Raw genomic sequence first — 24320 nt, forward strand, 5'->3', positions numbered from 1 at the left:
ACATGTAGGACGACTTGGAATCTAGAGGGGTTTTTGTCCCAAAATTACATAATTAAAAAATCTTTTCCTTTTTCTTTTACATTTGGTCCAAATAGGAATTTGAATCAAAAATCTAAAATCATGTCTAAAAAAATAATAATATTTTTCCTTTTTCTTTTCTTTTCTTTTGATTTTTACATAAAATACATAATGGTACAAATTATGAAGATCAAAACTAGTTACATTCTCCAACATTCCCTCTTAACTAGGGAGGTATTCATAATTATGCACCTGGGACATCGATACTCTCAAACTAAAATATTCTCATAAAAAGAGTCAGATTGATAAGCCATCTTTAAGCATCAAAATCATAAAGAGCATTGTCAACATAGTAAGGCATTTAACTGAAAAGTTCTTCTTATATCATAGAATAATGTTGAGCGGTTTTACATGATATAACACACTACCTCATCAAGGTACATACCCCATCTAGATGTTCACTAGGTATGTCCTTTTAGGACTATTCTTATCGTGGATTACCCATCCTCAAGAATTCCAGTCCTCTTCGACCACTCTTATCTTGGATACCTGTCCAATCCTAAAAGAGTGTTAGTCCACTTCCTATCTTGGATTCTTTATCCTCAATGAGTATTAATCTTAGATGCTTATCCAATCCTCTAAACCCCATTCTCCCTTCATGGACTTCACTAAATGTATGGTTATTAGTCTTGCCTTAGTTCGTGACACATTAATAAGAGAATATAATGTCCATCTCTCTCTCAACTAGAGAGGAGATCCCCATTCCCTCTTGATCAAGGCATATACCCTTCCTCCTTTTATTTAAGGAGCCCTATATATTGTACTTGATTCATTATGAATATTATATTAATAAAATCATTTATTCCTATTGCTCATTTTTTTTTCTAAATATAATTGATTTAACTGGTAAAAGTAACATTTGAAAAGGAATATTGATTCGCCCCGCCCCTATTAGTATTTCCAACAATTGGTATCAGAGCCAGTACCTTCACTCAAAGCCTAACAGGTTGAAGGTTGATCAATTAGAACACAAATGGTGAAGCCAAGGAAGAAATTCTCCAATCCTCCTAAAGATGTGTCTCCCTCAACCACTGAAGTTGAAATCAATCAATTTGTGAAGGCTCCATTGTTCAATGGAAACTTTGATATATGGGAAGCAAGAATGAGGAACATTTTAATGACTCAAGGAATTGAAGTCTATAAATCGGTGATTGTTGATAGCATGATGGATGGAGATTCAAGAATCCAAGGAGTACAATGAAAAATCAATGAAGGAAATCTTGAATGGGATACCAGTTTCTATAAAATACAATTTAGAAAAGTGTTTGTCAGCAAAGGTTATATGGGACAAACTTCATGACCTTCACTCAAAAGGAGCATTGACCATGACCACTAGTCAATAAGATGATGGAAAGCAAGAAGGAAACCCAGAACTCATCATGGGAGCTGAAAATAAGAATGATGACATCAAGGCTAAATAAGACCTAGAAGATGAAGATAATGAAAAATATTTTGAAGAAGATCTCCTCTCTAAACTTATGGCTTCCATGGAAGAGATTATCAATTTGAAAAAGGAAAACAAGGAACTTAAGAAGAAATCTCTAGTTGGTGACCAAGACCAAACAAGGAAGGAAGTTGACCTTGTCAAGCTTCAAGTACAAGAAATGGATGAAGAGCTTGTCGAGCTTAAGGAGGAATTTCATCAAAACAAAAGAAAGCATCGTGAAGAAATCATATCCATGACAAATAAATTGGATAAGGCAAATAAACGAGAAGATACCTTGTCAAACCACCTTGAACAATGGCCCAAAAGCTTGAACAAACTTGAAGCAAAGATTGGTCAATACAAGGAAGAGGTCTCCTTTCTTAAAGCTCAACTAGAAGAAGCAAGAAAGCTAGTACAAGGAGATGAGAAGACAATGGAAGCATTGGAAATCATAGAAGGATAGGTTTGATGAAGCAGAAAAGGAAATAAACACCATGTTATGTCAACTAAAAGCAAAGGATGAAGAAATATTCAAACTAAAATATGACATCAACCTTCTCAAGGCCGAAACATGTAAAGCTACAAGGATCATGGAAGAAATGGAGAGCAGTCTAGCTAAGGAAAATGAAGAAATTTTCAGAATGAAATCAAATATCATCTCCCTTAAAATAGAAGCAAATGAAGCAACTTGTATCAAGGAAGAAATTGAGAAACAAGTTGCTAAGAAGAATAATGATTGCGAAAGATTGGAAGAAGAGATTGTTTCCCACAGGAAAAAGGTTGAAAGAATGGACAAAATCTTGAAGATATCTCAAGCCTTGGATGACATGCTCAGCCATCAAATATCTCCACTTGATAAATCGGGTCTTGGCTATACAGGTCAATCCTCAAGAAAGAATGATAATTCTTCAAACAACAAGAATGTGAGGAAGCTAGAAAGAAATGTTGATGTTCCCAGTTCCAGCAAAGGCAAGGAGAAGAGTCAAGACAACTATGGAAGAAATCTTACTCCAAGAAGACTTGTAAATGGTGTCAAGAGTGCAAAATACAATGAATATCATCAAAGAATATTAAGGCAGAAAGACTTTAGAAGTACATCAAGGAACTCTCCATCTTCCAGGTACCAAATCTTATTTCTTGGTTATTTTTGTGCTCGTACAAACTTTGGAAACATGGAAAAAGATTGTAGCGCATATCACAAAGATAGATATTATGGTCCCCGACAATCTCCGAGAAGCAATTTTGCAAGAAGAAATCATGAATTCCTATTCATGAAAAACATAGAATGTTTCAAGTGTCATAACATTGGTCATATGGAACGTGATTGTAACTTGACTTGGGCTCCTACACAAACTAGAAATATGCCAGAGAAGAAAGTTATACAAGTATGGAGAAGAAAGCAAATACAATTCGAAAATCTCCTGAACTCTCCAGCCAACAACACATGTTGTTGACTTGATAAAGATATCCTTAATATTTTGAGTATTTGATGATGGGATTCTGCCAAACAGAGACCATGCATACAGTGAAGGGGAGCTTGTGATTCTTGATCGTTATTGCAGAAGCTATCCGTGAAAAGATCCCTATGAAATCCTTGATGAGCTATATTAACAATCATTCTTTGATAGATCATTTCTCAAGAACACTCCTTAGAAAGAACATGATCTCTTATCTATCCATTGGACTGTTGTTGAAGATTTTTTCAACTTGATCACTAAGTAGAAATTGGAGCAACAAAGAAGGCCATATAATGCTAAAGAAATGGGGCAAAGAACTATGTTTTTGTTATTACAGAAGTTGAATGTCGTGACTCAGGGATATGATGTGAGAATAGGTAAATTGTGGACACAAATAGATGAAACCTTCAAATAAATAGACACATCTGGAAATGGAGCTTGAATGTTTTCTTCACTACACAAGCAAGAGAAGTTGGCAGCATTTGACATAATTAAAGCGTTGAAGAATGTTGTGCAGTCGAATATAGTGCAGGTTGATGCTGGTCACTTAGAAAAATAGCAACAGTAAGGCACAACCTCTCACCATTTCATCTGAATGCAATGATGTTGAAATATTGGATGGCAATTACTTAAGGAGAAGCACATAGATACAAAGGAACTCAGATATGAAGAGAGATAGCGAGAAAAACAATTTCAATGTCATTTTCTCTTGATTCAGACTATGAAGACCTCTTAATTCTAACTGTGGAGACAACATAATTTGGATTGCAAAAGCATAAAAACTTGGACTTGGACATTTGGTATGTGGCTATTTGGAGTATGTTTGGAAGCATTGAAGTGGAGCATCTTTAAGGTTGATACTTGAAACATCTTGAGAGTTTTTTTTTTTTTGAACTAGCATTCAAAACCATGTTGGAGCAGGCATCGTCACCCACACTTGAGCATGGTTAAAACAAAATTTTAAAGGTCTGTTTGGGACATTCTTGGATCAGCATTATTGAAGTCGTGATAAAGTATTTCTTTTGAGACATGAAGAAGGGATAATGTGCTAGCTGATGATAAGGCAACAATCTCTCTATCTTGAGTAAAAAAAAAACACCATGGCAGAGGGAGTAACATACCCATGAATATATATTATTTATGAAGAAGAGAAGAAGCTTGACAGGGGGAGTACTTGGGCACCCTGTTTTCCATTGATGTCAAAGGGGGAGATAATTTTGAAAGGGAAAGAATATAGCCATCAATGACAAAGAGGGAGATTGTTAATAAAGGTTCTCATTGATGTCAATATGGCAGTATTTGTGATGGAGGACCCAAGGACTGAATACAACATATGGATTTACAGATAGAATAGAAGCAGTAGACCCAAGAAGGAAAGCCATCAGGGAAGCCATTGGAAAGACATTGGAAGTCATTAGAAGTCAAGAACAGGAGCATTCAAAGAAAAGCTATCGGAAGATTTCATCGGAAGCAGTTTATCGGAAGTAGTTTACAGGAGTAAAACCACATGAGTGAGATAAAATCATCAAAAGCCATCAAATGAGACTTATCGGAAGTCACAAGAAAATAGTGATATCAGAGGAGAAAAGAGGAACACATCATCGGAAGAAGAGCTATCGAAAGAGCGGAAGAGTGAAGAGAAGTCACAGGAGCGAGAACCCAAGAGTAAGAGCCATATCGAAGGAAGTAATAAACCGCATCGGAGAAATAAAACCATGTAATAAAGCATGTAATAAAACCGCATTGGAGAAATTATATCAGCGGCTTTATCGACGGTTCTATTATATGCCACCGCTCAAAACCCCCGATGTGATATGTATTACAGACCCAATGGTTCCATCACAATATACTCTATTGTTATATCGCATCCGCCATACCGGAACCTTCGCATCGGAAGTTATATACCCCAAGTCTTAAAGAAATTCCTCACCAAAACTGCGATTGAGATATAATATGTGGAGCCGACGGATTTATTAAACAATTTATTAAACTATTGCATCCACTACGTCGCAAGTTTCAATAAAGGCTTGACACATTCAAAAACTTTGATTGCGATATTACTGTGGAACCAACGAACCGCTGATTGCGATAAAGTTGTGGACCTGACGAACCGCCGATTACGATAAGATGTGCAGACTTCTGAAGTTGTGATTGCAGGAGTTTTTATGAAGTTGTGATTGTGATTTAAGAAGTGACGTAGAATGTGGGACCGCCAGACATCTTTTATAATATGAATATTCGTACATAAACAGGTTTATGATATAATTGTAATATGCGACTCCATACATAAGTCGCCCTCTCCTCCAATGAACATGTCTTTTGGATATTGATGAGATTCATATATATATATATATATACATACACATATACACATATATATATACACATATACATATACATATATATACATATATAGATATATATATATATATACATATATACATATACATATACATATACATATACATATACATATACATATATATATACATATATATATATATATATACATATATATATATATATATATATATATATATATATATATATATATATATATATCCAAGCGATCAAGTTTCCGCTCAACAACATTGTCAGCTTTGGAAGATTCAAGAAAGATTACATCTCTAGATACAACAAAATTTTTATTAACTTCATCATAGAGACGGTATGCTTTGGAGGTATTTGAATACCCCAAGAAGATACACTTACGACTCCTTGCACCAAGTTTATTTCTATGTATTTTTGGTATCAAGGCATAACAAGTGGAACCAAAGACCTTGAGATGCTTTACCGAAGGAATGTGGCCATACCACATTTCATAAGGAGTCTTGTTTCTAATAGAATTAGATGGACACCTATTCTTTACATATACAACACATAGAACTGCATCAACCCAAAACATCAATTTTACATTCTTGAAAAACATCATGGAACGTACCATATTTAAGATTGTCCTATTCATTCTTTCAGCTACTCCATTCTGTTGGGGATTATAAGGCACAATTGTTTGATGTTTGATCCCATTTTGGCGAAGATAGTTTTCAAATTCATTTGAAGTGTATTATTTTCCATTATCAGTGTGAATAGAGAAAATATGAGATTGTGCATCATTTTCAATCCATGTATGAAAGTTCTTGAATGTTTTAAAAGCATCAGATTTATTCTTTAATAAATAAACCCAACACATTTTGGTGTAGTCATCAATAAATGTCATCATATATTTATTTCCATTTGAACAAGCATTGGACCACATAAATCTGAATGAATGAGTTCAAGTTTTCTATGTGCTCTGGAATGTGAATCATGAAAACACTGTTTTCCATGATTTCCTAGAATGCAAACATCACATTGCTTCAGTTTCCTAGGAATTGTAGGCAAACCAGTAACACCATTTTTCTTCAAAAAGCAAAGGCTTTCATAGTTCAAGTTTCCAAATCTAGCATGCCATAAAAGACTTGATGGAAATTTACCTTCATCATAATGAGAAATATATGTGAAATATTGTGCACGAGCAGAGGTACCTTGCAGCTTGAGAAGCCTTTTTTCTTCTACCCTTGACATGACTAGTGAGTGATATGATGCTTTTATCACCTCAACCTTGTCATCAAACATATGAATGGAGTGTCCTTTCTAGCGGATGTGTACCAAGGACAAGTTTCTCCTCAGCTATGGGAGATATAAAACATCATGCAGAAGAAATTCTAGAAGACTAGATAATTTGAGCCTAATTGTGCCAAGCCCTGATGGCTTGAGTTTTGATTTATCTACAAAGTATACTGCTCCATCAACATTTTCAGTAAATTCTTCATAAAAATCTCTTCTAAAATTCATGTGGCAAGTTGCTCTTGAATCAAGCAACCAATCATTTTTCCAAGAAGCAAGTGAAACATTAAACAAGTCTTCATTTACTCAATATTACAATGTGCCACAACAGAGTGAGCAGATTCAGGTGCTTTACCTTTCTCTTTGTCATTGGTTTTACCTTTGGGTTGATTTCTTTCCTTCTCAATTCTGTCCCAAGGCAACTTGCATGTGGATGCATCATGTGATCCATCTCTATTGCAACATATGCAATGCAAATCAGAATTTTCTACTTGAGAGTGTCTGCTCCCCCGCCTCTAAAATCTCCTCTTCCTCTTCCTCTTCCTCTTCGACCACCTCTTCCTCTAGAAGAATCTTAAGCATGATTCTTCTCTCTACGTGCAAGACATACATCTTCTTCAGAAAACTGAGGAGCTATCTTTTTCCCAAAAGCTTTCTCTCTCCCAACAAATTTATTCACAAGAGAGTCAAAGGTAATTTATTTAAGGTTTCCATTTGCTTGCAATGACTCAAGATAATTTGAATAAGTGGGATAAATTGCCTTGAAAAAAATTGTCAGAGGAATCTCTAGTTCAACATTACTGACTTTGATATCATGCATAATAGATTTTACTTCTGATGCAAGAGCAAGAGGATCATCATTTTGTAATTCAAGGTTGAACAATTTAATCATCAGTTGGACAACTTCAAGCGCAGAGTGTGAACCATAGAGTTCCTTCGATTTTTGTAAGGCTTCAAAAACATTTGAAAATGGTAAAATATGGCGACTCACCTCTTCATTTACAAATGCTGCAATCAAGGCATAGGCCTTACTGTTCTTGTTTTCCCAAATGGTGAATTCCTTGTCTGAGGTAGGCTTTTCACGTTCATTGTCTCCTTCTCCAACGCAAACTCCTTTCCATATCTCATTAAAAATGAGAGTATGTTTGATCTTCCGGGACCATTCTGGATAGTTCTCTTTGCCAGTGAGAACCACTCCCACAATAGATATCAATGAATGCATTTTAAAATTTGTGTACTGTAAAAATACTTCTGCTGGCAAGAAATGAACTTATGGTGGTAATTTTGTAAAAAAATTATAATTATGATATATATAGAGAAGAGGTATTATATGAGGGAGGTTTATATGGGGGAGGGCTTATATGAGGGGAGGGATTATATGAGGGAGGCGAGTTCAGGCCCCACGGTTATGACTGTTAGGAAAAAATAGTAATACAACGTATACACACTGTATATTAAAACTGTAATACACGTTATATATTGAAACTGTAAGGACATGTTATATATTAAAACTATAAGGACACATTATATATGGTATGCGCACAATAACATATTAAACGCATATGACAACATTGAAAGAACCCAGTATTAAACACATATGACAACATATGAGAGGGAGGTATGATACCGGGACTGGGAGGCAACAGATTTATATTATTCAATGCATTGTAAAAAACTAGGAGTGGGATTGGTATGGGTGGTATGGGCATGGTATGGTAGTGTTGATAAGCACAATGTTTCTAATATTATCCCACAATTATAAAAAAACACAGTGTGGAGTATGATGGTATGGCATATGGAAGCAGAGCGGAGGGGTGTTTAAACACAAGCGTTTAAACATGAGTAACATACTTTAAGAGTGGCCAACAGACAGTGGTATGACAGTGATACCACAATCACATCATGCATATATGAATATGGTTCAAACGCGCACTACTAGGTGTGGTCATTGAAAACGCACACTCATTGTCGAGTTGAAATTTATGAGTGAGATCTGGTTCAGTTAGAGCATCCTTCACATTGAATTCCAAGCATATATGATAATGAAATATAATTTAACGTATTAAAATACTACAACATTCAACGTAGTTCAATGGGAAACATTAAATGTATGTACAACATTCAATGGAGTAATACCATGGCACTTCTAGGCAAAAACCACACCACAACACCTCCATGCAACACACCTCTGTCCACACCACCTTCGGCTTCAATGCGCCAGCCACAACACTTCTAGGAAACACACCATTCGATGTAGCAACTCGCTCCAGTATTCAAAGGAGGCAAAGAAATGCTTCAATGCAACAAATCGATTCTTCAACAGTTAGAATAGAATGCACAAAATCTGGTAGGGATATGTCAGTATGAAAAAATGCATAACAAAGGCATGAAGGAGTTACAAGAGAAGGAAGCCAAAAAATAGAGCTGGCTCTGATACCATGTCAGGCCAGGAGGTAACTCCTCATATAAACTATGTTTATTCATTAAGATTACTCCTTGTTATATACATGAGGGCATGACTCTTGGGTTTCACCTCCCTATGACTCTTCATTTTCCATTATTTACTATTTACATTATTTACAAGTGTTCACCCAATCCCCATGATTAAGTGTCAACATCACCTCATCCACATTCTTAGGAGTTGCCATCTCCATGATGGCCCTTATCTTTTATGGATCTACTACTATGTTGTCCTTGGAAACAACATGTCCCAAGTAATGCACCTCTATCTAAAAGAAGCTTCACTTGCTAAGCTTGGCATAAAATTGATGCTCTCTTAACATTTTCAACACTACTTCTAAATGTTCGACATGCTCTTCCTCATTCTTGGAGTATATCAAAATGTCATCAATGAATACAATAACAAACTTGTCTAGATAAGGATGCAACACACTATTAATCAAACACATAAATGTAGCTGGGGCATTAGTCAAACCAAATGGAACTACAACCCACTCATAATGCCCATACCTAGTCCTGAACGAAGTCTTGTAGATATCCTTTTCCCTGATGCATACCTGATGGTATCCAAATATTAAGTTGATCTTAGAGAGCAATGCTTCTCCCTTCAATTGATCAAACTGTTATCTCTGCTACATTTTGCGACATTTGATGGATTGAAAACAGGTGTGGTAGTGTTGTTTCGTGCTTGAAGAAAGCTCGCAGCAGTCGGTTTCCTTTTCTCCTTCATTCTCCTTATAACTCCATAGCCCCCGCTATCCCTGTTTTACACCAACATTTAGTATAAAAGCCATGTTTCCTTAGCTCCCAGGTGCTGGGTTTAAACGTTATAAAACCCCGATAACGTGACCGCGCACCATAACCCGCCCTTTCCCATCACATCCACGCAAGCCCGTGCAATCGCATCCGCGCCGTCCGATCAAACCCCGCCGCGATCGGACGGCATTCACAGCTCCCGCTCCCGTAACCTGCATGCGCAATAGCCAGCGGGGTAAGCGGTTTCCCACAAGTCACATCTGCCACGCATCAAAGCATTAGTGGTATCGTGAACCCTCTGTACAAATACCACGGCCTCCCATAAGCGGTGCGGGGAATACCACCCGCCACCAAAACTGTCGTCCCCGCCGATTATCTCCCGCGCATCTTCCACTCCCGATCACCGTCAGATCTGCCCGTATAAGATCCGACGGCCCTCGTCTATCCCGATCATCCACCTCTCGATTCCTCCTATCAAATGATCTCAGTCGTCCGTCTATTTCATCCAACGGCTCACATTTGTTGTTCCCGCTTCCTCCTGATAGCCATTGCAAAGCGCTCTCCACTGTCGATCCACGCTATCCAACGGTGGATCTTCCTCCATGTTGCCCGTGTCCATAGCCCGTCCTGTGCTCCCGAAGGATAACAGCGATCAGCTACCCTGTACCCGGCACAGTTATTCCTCAACCACTGCATTCAACAGAAAGGATGGCCGAAGAAGGAAAGGACAGCCTCGAGCAGTTACAAGCATTTATCAGTCATGGAATGTCTTTTATACCACACTCCAGCTGCTCAAGAAGGACAACAGAGTACCAGAGAATGTCAAATTCATTTATGGAAGCAGCAGATTGTATCAGAGACCCATATCAGACAGTTAATGTGGTTGGTGGTCCATTATGACCCCTCCACGCATAGGATAGCAGATATTTTTGTAATCAACCTCCATATATACCCAGAAACAAGATGTAATGAGGGTTGATGGATGTTATTTCGATGTAAGGTTCAACTTATAGAGACTGTAACTACTGTGATACCTGCAGCGTCTGGTTTTCATTTTCAGCTAATACAAGCTTCTTTTTCTGTTAATTTCTCACTTTCCACTTTTTCTTTGTTCCAGGCTGTGCCTGTTATGCATTTTTCATGTGCTCTTGATGTTTAGCATTAGAGGGGCTGTCATCCCACCTCTGTGTTAGAATCTAGTAAGTATTATTGAACGTGTATGCAGGTTTCTGTTGTTTTAATGCCAGAGAGATGTCATCCTTTCTGTGCATTAGGAAATAGATTTGCAGACCTCTTTACTGGATGCAGTCGGCCATCACATGGTCTTGTGCATCTGCTGGTGTGGTCAGTATTCTCCATGTTCACTTATTCCTCAAACTATGAGTAATTGGTGGTCTAAAGCCTTGTTGTCTGGGGGTGTTCACCCATGTCTGGGGTTAAACATAGTAGAAGTGGTTATCTGGCTTGAATATGCATCATTCCTTCCATTCATCAACCTATTTCCAACATTTTTGTTGAGTTTGTAATGTTCCTGAGCATCTCTGAGATACAACCTAGGAGAGTTTCTTGGGGTGATAACATTAATTGGTGTTGTTTTCAGGGAGAGGAGATTGAAGCTCAGCTTCCTTGGGAGGATGACACAGTTCCAGATTTTGATGATAGACAAGGTCTGGGCACATTTCTGGTTGTAATCATCTATCTGGCGACTCCACTGGAGGAAGACCAACATTTTGCGACTCCACATTGAAGTTCTAGCTCAGTTTGTAAGACATACTCGAAGAAATCCTCAGAAATCACCCGTTGAACCAGTGCCTGACCCTGAGAGGATTGTCAAATCGAAGAAAGCATCACAGAAAGGGGCATCAGGATCAGGTAAGCCTAAGAAATCTCATGCATCTTTGAAAGATAATGTTATAGCTGAAGATATACAGTTTGAAGATTTAGAGCTCAGCACTGTTAGTAAGGGAATTCCTTCAGAGATTAATACAGCCCCTTGTTCAGTCAGTTCCCTTTTGAGTCTCAGTCTAAAGAAAACTTCCCATACAATCCATAACATCCCTTTGTCTCTATCATCCATTTCATTGTTTCATACTGCTCAATCTGTCAGTGTCCTTCCACATACCCCAGTCATGGCAGGCCAGCAAGCACCTACGAAGATAGAAAGAATTGTAGCTGCCAGGTATGGACCCCTGGTCTTGCCTGTTCCTTTGAATGCTATGCCTGCAGGAGAATATCAGAAGTATATGCCCAAGTTCACTGGCACAGAGGGAGTGACAGCAGAAGAACACCTTGAAGCTTTTTACAGTTATGCTGATAATTTAGATATAAGTGAAAATGATGTGTGGATGAGAGTTTTTGTACAGAGCCTTGATGGAGAGGCTAGGAAGTGGTTCAGAGAACTAGCCCCTAGATCTATTGCTGATATTGAAGCCTTAGATGATGCATTTTTGAAGCACTGGGGAGATAAGAAAGATTTGCTATATTACCATACTGAGTTTGGTAACCTAAAGAGGGAAAATGGGGAATCATTGCCTGATTTTAATAAAAGATTCAATCGTATGTATAGTAAGATACCAGCTGAGGTAAAGCCTACCCCCACCTCTGCCAAACTCACTTATGCCAATGCTTTTGACTCTGATTTCTGCCTATTGTTGAGAGAAAGGAGATGTGCTACTCTGGCAGACATGCAGGATGCAGCCCTAGAAGTAGAGTCTAATATTATGGCTGCAGAAAAGCCAAAGAGTCATGCCGATAGAAGAAGGCAGAGAGGTGGGGCTTCTACCTCCTCTGCTTCATATTAAAAACCCAAATTAGACAAAATGACTAAGATGATAGAGTCATTGGCTGCTGAAATATCTAAGCTGAAGGTTGAGCAGAATTCAGGAAAGACAAGGTAGCAGAACACATTTGCTCCAAGAAATCCAAATCCATTCAGAAGAGCAAATGAGCAGTTACAAATAATTCAGAGGGGTAAAGAACCAAATGAAGAATAGAAAGTTAAAGCTCCTTTCCAAAATGTAGTCATGGAGGAGGAACAATTTGAAGATGAGGATGAAATTCACTGCATGGAAGATAAAGGCAGTGCTACATTTTTTACATTGGCTGCATATGAAGAATCATTGCTGCAGGAACAAGACAATCAGGAGTGGGACAGAGGATCTATTCTGCAGACTGGTGAACAGCAAAGATATAATCTGAGATCAAATGCAAAAAATGTCAAAGAGAATCCTGCCCAAAGAGCTGTTGTCCAAACAGAATCACAGAATATCAAACAGAGAAGACCAGCAGCTGACCCAGTCATCCTCAAAGCTCCAGTTCAAGAGGTAAGAGGTTCTGATAAGTTACCTTCCTCTTTCAACTTTGAGTCAGAAGTTTAGAAATTGAAAATATCTATGCCTTTGGTAGAGTTGGTAAAGAGTGAAATATTTAGAAAGTCTATCCTTGAAGCTCTTGAGCTAGAAACCCCACAAACCTCCACTGACTCTGTTAATTTGCAAGATGATAAGCCTGTTGTTGTGCTTAGCACTATGATTGAGCCTACTGATAATAATTCACCATCTTTTTATGTCTCCTTGACCATTCATGATAAAATCCTCCACAATTTCCTGCTAGACACAAGGGCCAGCCACAATCTAATGCCTAAAGCTGTCATGGAAGAGTTAGGCCTTGACATCACTAGACCATATCATGATTTATTCTCTTTTGATTCAAGGACAGTGAAATGCCTGGGATTAATCAAAGATCTGGCCATTACCCTAACTCAGCTGCCCATGAAGAGTATGATGATGGATATTGTGGTAGCAGATGTCCCTCCTAAGTTTGGCATGCTATCGTCCAGAAGATGGATTAAGAGACTAGGTGGGACATTACAGAATTATCTATCTTATGCCATTGTCCCAGTTTCTGGGGGGGAAAGCAGGAAATTGTACAGAGAAGCACAGTTGGCATATATCATCAGTGATGAGAAGAATCCTACTAATCATCCCATATATGTTGTGGACACCGATTTTGGAGCATGTATTCTCCAAATAGAAGAATCCTATAAGGCCTCATTGCAGATCAGGAAACCAACAGTTCAGGCCGAAGAAGAGCAAGGAAGTCAGGTTTGGGAGATGTTCTTTGATGGAGCATGTTCCAGGGAGACTGCAGGAGCAGGGGTGGTGCTGATATCTCCACAACAGAAGAGCACACAGCTATCTTTCAAGCTGGCTTTTCAAGTCACAAACAATATAGCAGAGTATGAGGCTCTGTTATTGGGCCTTAACGCAGAAAAATACAGAGGAATCAGAAGCATAAAGGTATTTGGAGATGTGGATTTGATCATTGAGCAAGTAAATAAAACATTTCAGGCAAAGCACCCAAGGCTGAAAGCATACAAAGATGAGGTATGGAGAATCATAGATTCTTTTGATTATTTCTGTATTTCATATATTCCTAGAGCCCAAAATCATCTTGCTGATTCCCTTGCCGTGTCTGCTAGCATGTTTATCCCTCCCATGCCTCCCAGACTAGTTTATGAAGTGCAAATGAAATACAGACCATCCTTGCCTGATAATGTCTAGCATTGGAAAGTTTTTGATGATGATGATGAGATAAATAGGTTTCTGCAAGTCATTGATGAGTTTTTCGAAATGCAAATTGACCAAGAAAATGAAGCCTTGCAAATAATCCCTCAATCCCAGCTTAGGAACAAAATTGGCAGAAATAGCATTGTCCAGCTTCCCAGCAATTATATTCCTAAGGGTTTAATTCTTTTAGAAAGATTGTTTGACCAAAATGATGTGCCTTACAAGGCTGTCCAAAAAGAAGATCAATCTGCAGTCTGTAAGCATGACATAGGGAGTCCAGGTCAGCCTAGATACATAAATTTGTCTTCCCAGCTGTCTGCTGAACAAATTTATGAATACTACAAATTAATGAAGCAATTTGCTGATGTGTTTGCCTGGGAGTATAGTGACCTGAAAACTTATGATAAAAACATTATTCAGCATAAAATCCCTTTATAGAAAGACACCATTCATTTCAAACAGAAGCTGAGACCAATAAATCCTATGCTTCTTCCTCTAATTGAAAAAGAAATTAAAAAATTGTTGGCTGCCAAGATTATAGTTCCTCTTAGATATTCCAAATGGGTAGCCAACCTAGTAGTGGTGAGGAAGAAAAGTGGATAAATCAGACTGTACGTTGATTTCAAAAACTTAAACAAATGCTCTAAGAAAGACAATTATCCCCTATCGAAAATGGATCATTTGCTGCAAAAGGTCTCAGGAGCTAAGGTAATGTCTTTCTTGGATGGATTTTCAGGGTTTAATCAGATTGTTGTGCATCCAGATGATCAAGAGAAGACTACATTCACCACTCCTTGGGGCACTTTTATGTATGCCAAGATGCCTTTTGGGTTGATGAATGTTGGAGCCATCTTTCAGAGAGCTATGGACATAGCATTTGTGGGAGAGAAGGATAAATTTGTCCTTATCTACCTTGATGACATAACAGTTTACTCCAGCAGCGATCAAGACCATTTGCAGCTTTTGAATAAGGTGTTCTTGAAGTACAGAAGGTTTGGGATTTCAGTCAATCCTAAAAAGTCACATTTTGCTTTAGAAGAAGGCAAGCTGTTAGGACATGTTGTTTCTGCTGCAGGTGTTCAAATTGACCTAGAAAGAGTAAAATCAATACAAACTTTGTCTGTCCCAAGATCGAAGAAAGATATCCAATCCTTTTTGGGCAAAATTAATTTTGTAAGGAGGTTTATACCAAATTTTGCAGAACTGGTGAAGCATGTTACCTCCATGTTGAAGAAAGGGTCAGAGGTCAGATGGACTGATGCAGCAAGAGGATCTTTTGAGTCCATTAAAAAAGCTATTATGGAGGCTCCCACTTTAATAAGTCCGGACTACAGCAAGGAGTTCCATGTATTCTCATTTGCCTCTGAAGACACCATTGCAGCAGTTCTATTGCAAGCAGATGAAGAAGGCTCAGAGCATCCAGTGGCATTTTTCAGCAAAAACTTGAGGGATGCTGAGCTGAGGTATGACATTATTGAAAAACAAGCATATGCCCTTATCAAATCCTTGAAAGCTTTCAGAGTTTATATCTTGCATTCCAAGATAATTGCATATGTACCCTCTGCTGCAATAAAAGATGTCTTGACACAACCTAATGCTGATGGAAGAAGGGCTAAATGGATTGCAAAGCTAATTGAATTTAATATAGAACTGAAGCCCACCAAACTTTTCAGGGGTCAGGGTCCTTCCAGGTTGTTAGCTGAAGAAAATTGCAAATCATTGGATATAGATTTCCTGTGCACAATTGCAGAAATCGGTCAGACAAATGAAGAAGAGGAAGCAGCTGAACCAGACAGAATGTGGTAAGTGGCCGAAAATCTAGCTTCTTATGATTGGTATTCTGCAATAGTTAAATTCTTGCTGAAGCTAGAAATCCCTTCAAGCTTTACTCAAAGTCAAGCCATAACTATAAAGCTTAGGGTAGCTAAATATTGCATTAATGAAAATCTGCTCTACTGGAGGGATCCATCTAGAGTGCTTTTGAGGTGTCTGGACAAAGAACAGTCAATAGAAGTTATGCAGCAGTTTCATTCCAGCATGTGTGGAGGGCACCATTATTGGAAAACCATTGCCCATAAGATTCTCAGAGCTGGGTACTATTGGCCCACTTTATTTTCTGATGTATTTTCATTTGTTAAATCTTGTGACAAGTGCCAAAGATTTGAAGGAAAGCAGCAGTTGAAGTTCCTGCCCCTAAAACCAATACAAGTAAAAGGACCTTTTCAGCAGTGGGGCTTGGATTTTATTGGAGAAATCAATCGACATTCCAATGACCAGCATAGATGGATATCAGTAGCCACTGATTATTTTAGCAAGTGGATTGAAGCAATTCCTACCAGAAAGGTTGATCATAATGTGGTCGTGAAGTTTTTGACAGAGAATATCTTTACCGGATTTGGTTGTCCACATAAATTAGTCGCAGATAATGAAGCCGCCTTCAGAGCAAAAGAGTTGGTGGATATGCGTGATTCAATGGGTATTAAACTGGTTCATTCCACCTCATATTATCCTCAAGGGAATGGTCTAGCAGAATCTTCAAATAAAATCCTGATAAGGATAATTAAGAAGCTGCTGGAGGACAATAAAAGGAATTGGGATGCTAAGCTCAAATATGCATTGTGGGCTGACAGAGTAACCATTAAGAAATCCACAGGCAATTCTCCATTCAGGCTGGTATATGGCACTGAAGTTGTATTCCCCATTCAGTTAACTCTCCCTATGGCAAAATTCCTTCAAGAAGAGCAGAATGAGGAAGGAGACATGGCAAAGAGGATCACTGATTTAGCAGAGGTACATCAGATTAGAGAGCAGCTGGTTGAAAAGGCTGCAGCACATCAGAAAAAGATCAAGGAAGCCTTTGACAAGAAGACAAAATCAGATAATTTTCAGGTTGGAGACTTGGTTCTGAAATGGGATGCATTGAAGGAAAAGAAAGGCAACCATGGGAAATTTGATGCTTTCTGGACAGGGCCTTTCATCATTTCTCAGATTCAAGGGAACAACACCTTCATACTGAAAAGTATGGGAGGAGAGGCAGTTTTTGATGGCCCAGTTAATGGGCGTTTTCTGAAAAATTATGTTGTTTAAGGTCTTTGGCCTTAAAAGTTGTAAATATTTTGTTTTTATCAGTTTTGTGTAGGCAAAGTAGACTCCATGCCCAATGGAACACTAGGAATTTTGCTAATTTGTTTTCATTAGGAAGGCATTGATCTGCAGGTTCTTGAGACCTCACAGGGAGGATCTCATCCCCAGAAGGAGCCAGTGTTAGCTCTGCTACATTTTGTGACATTTGATGGATTGAAAACAGGTGTGGCAGTGTTGTTTCGTGCTTGAAGAAAGCTCGCAACAGTCGGTTTCCTTTTCTCCTTCATTCTCCTTATAACTCCATAGCCTCTGCTATCCCTATTTTACACCAACATTCAGTATAAAAGTTGTGTTTCCTTAGCTCCCGGGTGCTGGTTTTAAACATTATAAAACCCCAATAACGTGACCGTGCACCATAACCCGCCCTTTCCCGTCACATCCACGCAAGCCCGTGTAATTGCATCCGCATCGTCCGATCAAACCCCGCTGCGATCGGACGACATTCGCAGCTCCCACTCCCGTAACCTTCACGTGCGATAGCCAGCGGGGTAAGCGGTTTCCCGCGAGTCACATCCGCCACGCGTCAATGCATGAGTGGTATCGCGACCCCTCTGTACGAATACCACTACCTCCCATAAGCAGTGCGGGGAATACCGCCCGCCAGCAAACCGGTGTCCCCTCCGATTATCTCCCGTGCATCTTCCGCTCCCAATCACCGTTGGATCTGCCCGTATAAGATCCGACGGCCCTCGTCTATCCTGATCGTCCACCTCTCGATTCCTCCTATCAAATGATCTCAGTCATCCGTCTGTTTCATCCAACGGCTCACATTTGTTGTTCCCGCTTCCTCCCGATAGCCATTGCAAAGCGCTCTCTGCCGTCGATCCACGCTATCCAACGATGGATCTTCCTCCATGCTGCCCGTGTCCATAGCCCGTCCTGTGCTCCCGAAGGATAATAGTGATCAGCTACCCTGTACCCGGCGCAGTTATTCCTCAACCACTGCATTCAACAGAAAGGATGGCCGAAGAAGGAAAGGACAGCCTCGAGCAGTTACAAGCATTTATCAGTCATGGAATGTCTTTTATACCACACTCCAGCTGCTCAAGAAGGACAACAGAGTACCAGAGAATGTCAAATTCATTTATGGAAGCAGCAGATTGTATCAGAGACCCATATCAGACAGTTAATGTGGTTGGTGGTCCATTATGACCCCTCCACGCATAGGATGATGGATGTTATTTTAATGTAAGGTTCAACTTCTAGAGACTGTAACTACTGTGATACCTGCAGCGTCTGGTCTTCATTTTCAGCTAATACAAGATTTTTTTAGTAGAGTTGAGGCTTCTGTGATCCATATCAAGTTTACAAAAGATTTTTCGGCGAAGATCACATGAAACACCATTTGTCGACGCGTTTCGAACCAACCAGTGTGGTTCATCGTCAGGACAAGTTGAAGAAACAGATCCAGCTTAGCAAGTTAAATAGACTGAGCAGAGCCTCCAACGGCTAACAAGACCAACAGCTACTTTTGACTATTGTACCAGGATCAAAACTTTTTTAATAATTTAAGGGAAAAAAGTTATCCTAGGGGGACCAATAAATAAAAATAATTTATGATAATAGTTAGTTAAAAATTATTAATAAATAATTAAAAAAAAATTAAGTTAAATTAGTATTTAAAAATAATTTATGATAATACTTAGTTAAAAATTATTAATAAATAATTAAAAATTATAAGTTAAATTAGTATTTGAATGGAACTTAGTTAAAAATAGGACCATTCTTATATGAATATAAAAGAAAGAGATGGTTAAAAAATAAAAATAATAAAAATATGAATAAATAAATGAGAAAAAAAATATAAGTCAACTTAAAAATAACAGGAAACGAGAAAAATAAAATAAGTCAAAAAAATAAATAAATAAATAAATAATAATAATAATAATAAATCAATAAATTAAAATTAAAATAAATAAATTAGTTAAGAAAGTAGATGGTAAAAAAAAAAATCAATAAAAACAAATAAATTAGTTAAGAAAGTAAAAAAAAAAAAAAAGGAGCGGAACAATGACTAGGAAGAGAGTGTTGGGACCCAACACCGACTGATTTTCCAGCCATCTTCTCTATTGAGATTACTCGGCCTCTTTTCAATCTCAAGCGCCTCCCTGAATTTCCGATGATGGTTTCGCACTTCCATCATCGGAAATTCAGGGAGGTGCTTGAGATTGAAAAGAGGCCAAGTAATCTCAATAGAGAAGATGGCTGGAAAATCAGTCGGTGTTGGGTCCCAGCACTCTCTTCCTAGTCATTGTTCCGCTCCTTTTTTTTCTTTTTTTTTACCATCTACTTTCTTAACTAATTTATTTGTTTTTATTTTTATTTATTGATCTATTTATTTATTTTTATTTTTTTATTTTTTTACCATCTACTTTCTTAACTAATTTATTTATTTTTATTTTTATTTATTGATTTATTTTTATTTTTATTTATTTTTTATTTTTTTATTTTTAACTATTTTTAACTATTTTTTTTAAGTTTCATTTTTATTTATTTATTTTTATTTTTTATTTTTTTATTTTTTTATTTTTTATTTTTTTACTTACTATATTTTTCTCGTTTCCTGTTATTTTTAAGTTGACTTATATTCTTTTTCTCATTTATTTATTCATATTTTTATTATTTTTATTTTTTAACCATCTCTTTCTTTTATATTCATATAAGAATGATCCTGTTTTAACTAAGTTCCATTCAAATACTAATTTAACTTATAATTTTTAATTATTTATTAATAATTTTTAACTAACTATTATCATAAATTATTTTTAAATACTAATTTAACTTAAAAAAATTTAATTATTTATTAATAATTTTTAACTAACTATTATCATAATTTATTTTTATTTATTGGTCCCCCTAGGATAACTTTTTTCCCTTAAATTATTAAAAAAGTTTTGATCCCGGTACAATAGTCAAAAGTAGCTGTTGATCTTGTTAGTCGTTGGAGGCTCTGCTCAGTCTATTTAACTTGCTAAGCTGGATCTGTTTCTTCAACTTGTCCTGACGATGAACCACACTGGTTGGTACGAAACGCGTCGACAAATGGTGTTTCATGTGATCTTCGTCGAAAAATCATTTGTAAACAAGATTCTTTTGCTGTTAATTGCTCACTTTTCACTTCTTCTTTGTTCCACGTTGTGCCTGTTATGCATTTTTCATATGCTCTTGATGTTTAGCATTAGAGGGGCTGTCATCCCACCTCTGTGTTAGAATCTAGTAAGTATTATTGAATGTGTATGCAGGTTTCTGTTGTTTTAATGCCAGAGAGCTGTCATTCTGTCTGTGCAGTAGGAAATAGATTTGCAGACCTCTTTACTGGTTGCAGTCGGCCATCACATGGTCTTGTGCATCTTCTAGTGTGGTTAGTGTTCTCCATGTTCACTTATTTCAAACTATGAGTAATTGGTGGTCTAAAGCCTTGTAGTCTGGGGGTGTTCACCCATGTCTGGGGTTAAACATAGTAGAAGTGGTTATCTAGCTTGAATATGCATCATTCCTTCCATTCATCCACCTATTTCCAACATTTTTGTTGAGTTTGTAATGTTCCTGAGCATCTCTAAGATACAACCTAGGAGAGTTTCTTGGGGTGATAACACAAACAAATCATCAATCCTTGGCAATGGGTACCTGTTCTTGTTCGTTACCCTGTTCAGATCCCTATAATCAATGCACAATCTGAGAGTACCATATTTCTTCTTTATGAAGAACATTGGTGCACCCCAAGGTGATACACTTGGCCTAATGTATCCCTTGTCAAACATCTCCTTTAACTGCAATTTCAACTCTACTAGCTCTGGGGTACTCATCCTGTAAGGTGCCTTCGATGATGGTGTTGCCCCTAGGATGACCTCAACAGAGAAATCTACTTCCTTGTGAGGAGGTATCTTTGGAATCTCTATTGGAAACACATCCTGATACTACTACAATACATGGTACCTCTTGAAGATTTCTACATCCTCAACGTTTTTACCCTTATCAAGTTGCAAACATCACACAACCTTTTCTGCAACTACGCTTAGCCTGCATAGTGGTAACCATCCTCACTGATGTAGGCTTCTTCTTTCCCTGCAAAATTATCTTTTCCCCATTATCTATTGGAAATATTGGGGGGGGGTGAATCAATATTGCTTTTCAATTGTTACTTTTACCAGTTGAATCAATTATATTTAGAACACAAAATGAGCAATAGGAATAAATGATTTTATTAATATAATATTTATAATGAATCAAGTACAATATATAGGGCTCCAACCCTTGATCAAGACATCGATCTTCAATCCCCCAGGCTCCAACCTATTGCCAAGCACCAACTTGGTCTTTTGTGAGGCTCCAACCTCTAAGGCACCGACCCTATCTTCTCAAGGCACCGACCTTGCATTCAGAGGCTCCAACCCTTCTCTGGTATAGGCTCCGACCCGGTTTCTTGAGGAAATTGATCCTCTTGGGCTCCAACCCTATCCTTTCAAGGCACCTACCTTATTTGTTTGAGGCTCCAACCTTCAGGGCACCAACCCTTTGGATCCAACCCACTGCTATACTTTGTCTAGATATGTTTTAAAGTAATTCTCAGCTCCCAAGATCTTCTTCAATGAGTTCTGTCAATCTACAGATTTACTGTAGTCTCCACGCTACTTCATCAATGACAACCTGTCTTCATATGAAGGAGTCTTTACCTTTCTTCATATTTACCCAACTACTTTCTCCAAGGTCACTTCATGATGACTGATGCATCATGGTTTCCAAGATTAACTCCAAGGACAACTAGGGCTTCTCAACAATGTGTCTTCAATAAGCTGCACTAAGCCTCAAAGTCTGCACAAAACAATTCTCTGTTTCCAACCCTCTGTTCTTACTATTGTGGTAATTGCTTCAGGTTGTGCGTACAAAAACAATCTTGTCTATGCAGTCTTTTAACAGGTCGCAATTTGTGCTTCTACAGATTCATTATAGGTTCGGGCCTTTCAATGAATAACCTAGTCAACAAAATGCTCGACCTTCGGCTTCCTCTGCACCTTTGGCTTTCTTCTTCTTCCACAGGACCTTTGGATTCCTTCTTTGTTTGCTTGATCTTCGACTTCCTTTTTTTTCCGCTCTCTCAACCATTGGTTTCTGTTGTTCCACTTAAGTTCACGTGATGTGAACTGTTTCTATTTCTCTATAATAGATCCCCGAGATCAATACACTTATCGAGGTGAATCGTTTAATAGATAGATATATATATATATATATATCAATTCTTGAAATGATTTTGCATTTCCGAATATATATATATATATATATATATATATATATATATTCGGAAATGCAAAATCATTTCAAGAATTGATATATATATATATATATATATATATATATAGAGAGAGAGAGAGAGAGAGAGAGATTCGGAAATGCAAAATAATTTCAAGAATTGATAATCAAATTCCACATCTTGAAGGGGGGATTCTTATACTGGATCAATCTGTGTAATCTTCTTTTGAGGCACTCTCTCCCCCGCATGAAACTCCAACCATTGATGATACTTTGAGTGATGTGATTGAAAGAATTGGGACACTCAATCTTGATTCAGTCCCAACTCAATCAACTGAGCAGCTTAGACCATCTCAGAAAGGTCCCCCAAAGTGGCTGAGAAAGACACTTGAAATTGTTTACCCTGATGAGGTTGGAAAGATAGGAACAAGAAATTAAACCTGGAAAAATGGAGGTGATGTAGATGATTTTGATTCACCTATTGATATGGATGTTTCTTATGATTGTGAACTTGATTTGTCTACAGATTTTGAACCAACTTCCTTCAAAGAATTTGCTTCTCATGATGAATGGAAAGAAGTGATGCAAAAGGATTATGATGCCTTGATAAAGAATGGCACTTGGAATTTGGTTGATCCTCTATTGGGAACCAAACCAATTGGTTGCAAGTGGGTCTACAAGAACAAGTATAAATCTGATGGCTCACTTGACAAGCACAGAGACAGCCTTGTGGCAAAAGGTTTTTCATAGAAGGAAGGGGTCCATTATGATGAGACTTTTCCCCCACAGCAAAATAGGCTACCATCTAGATACTCTTTGCCCTAGCAGCTTAGAACGGTTGGAAAGTCCATCAAATGGATGTAAAAACTGATTTCTTGAATGGAGATCTGAAAGAGAATGTTTTTATGTCCCGGCCTAAATGATTTGATGTGAAGGGACATGAACATAAACTATGCAAACTTGTGAAATCCTTGTATGGCCTCAAGCAAGCACTGCGAGCTTGGTAAGAAAAGTTAACTGAGCATCTTCTAAAACTCAACATCAAATATTATGATCTTGATGATGCAACTTTGTTTGTCAAGAAAGTTGGAAAAACAGTTGTATATTGTGTGGTATATGTAGATGATCTTTTGATGACAGGGAATAATGAGAGCTACATTGCATCCATAAAGAAGGAATTGAGGAAAGGTTTTGAAATGAATAACTTGGGTTATGTTCACTACTATCTTGGTATTGAAGTAACTCAACATCCAAAGTCTATATTCCTCTATCAAAAGAAGTAAATTGAATATTTTTTGAACAGGTTTGGCATGGCTAAGTGCAATCCTCTGACTACTCCAATGGAACAAAACTTAAAGCTCACATCCATTGAAGGAAAAGAATTTGAGGATGAAATAAAGTATAGACAGCTTGTAGGAAGTCTCAACTACCTGACTACTACCAGACCAGACATTTCGTTTGTTGTTGGATTCCTCTCCAGGTTTATGCAAAAGCCTTGTGAGGGACATTGGTCTACTACAAAAAGATTTCTAAAGTACTTGGAGGAAACTCAAGACTTTGGACTCAAGTATACACAGG

This window comes from Pinus tabuliformis, chromosome J (assembly GCF_031772625.1).
Source record: "Pinus tabuliformis cultivar Carrire ecotype Pingquan chromosome J, CPIR1, whole genome shotgun sequence".
Classification (NCBI taxonomy): Eukaryota; Viridiplantae; Streptophyta; class Pinopsida; order Pinales; family Pinaceae; genus Pinus; species Pinus tabuliformis.